Raw genomic sequence first — 845 nt, forward strand, 5'->3', positions numbered from 1 at the left:
TTAAGAAACAGTACACATATATCTCTAACAGACAAATTATAATTTAAATAAGTATTGGGAACCCAGGCCTGGTCACTTACTGTGAGTGAGTTGTTGTGTACTAAAAACACTAACAGGAGTGGGAGGGGCGTTACACACGCATTGAGTTGGCTGTTTCCCTTGACCTGTAAGTTTCCTGAACTTTGGAAACTTTGCAAATCAGAGATGATCCGTTTTATTTTCTCCCAAATATATCATGCAAAGTATACAGCTTTTCTGCTCAGTTTGATCACAGGCAGTTTACTAACCAGTTTCGATTGTCAATTCCAGTGGATGACTTTAGCAACGTGCTTATATTTCAGCATGCCCAGTATTTCGTTGATTGCGACTATAATACAGTGTATTGTCTCAGTTAATCTTTTAGGAAAAAAACTCTGTCAACACAAGAAAAACAAACTAGCAGAGGATGGTTTCGATCCATCGACCTCTGGGTTATGGGCCCAGCACGCTTCCGCTGCGCCACTCTGCTACATTTTTGAACTGTCAAGCAGAAGAAGAAAAAAAAAACTTAATTTATCGTTTTACCAGCAACACGGCAGTGGCGGGGATGAACTTTGGAAACGTTGCAAATAAGAGGAACCGTTTTCTTTTCTCCCAAATATGTAATGATAAATAACACACTTGCAGGGGAATTAGCTTGAATGGTAGCGAGCTCGCTTGGCATGCGAGACGTAGCATGAAGCTTGAGGTTTGCTTGCATTTCTAACGTGTTTGTAATGAAATATCAGTTTTGCCCACGTTTCAAATAATGAATACTCTAAAAGCAAATCAGTATTGTTTTCTTTATTTACTTTTAAAGCACAATG

The 845-nt window shown here is 38.9% G+C and overlaps 1 non-coding gene across 1 annotated transcript; it reads right to left on the reverse strand.

Moving 5' to 3' along the window:
• Nucleotides 1-436: 436 nt before the first annotated feature.
• Nucleotides 437-508, reverse strand: trnam-cau. Its single transcript has one exon. It is a non-coding gene; the product is annotated as a tRNA-Met (tRNA).
• Between the last annotated feature and the right edge of the window lie 337 nt (nucleotides 509-845).

Source organism: Polyodon spathula, unplaced genomic scaffold (genome assembly GCF_017654505.1).
Source record: "Polyodon spathula isolate WHYD16114869_AA unplaced genomic scaffold, ASM1765450v1 scaffolds_231, whole genome shotgun sequence".
Taxonomy (NCBI): Eukaryota; Metazoa; Chordata; class Actinopteri; order Acipenseriformes; family Polyodontidae; genus Polyodon; species Polyodon spathula.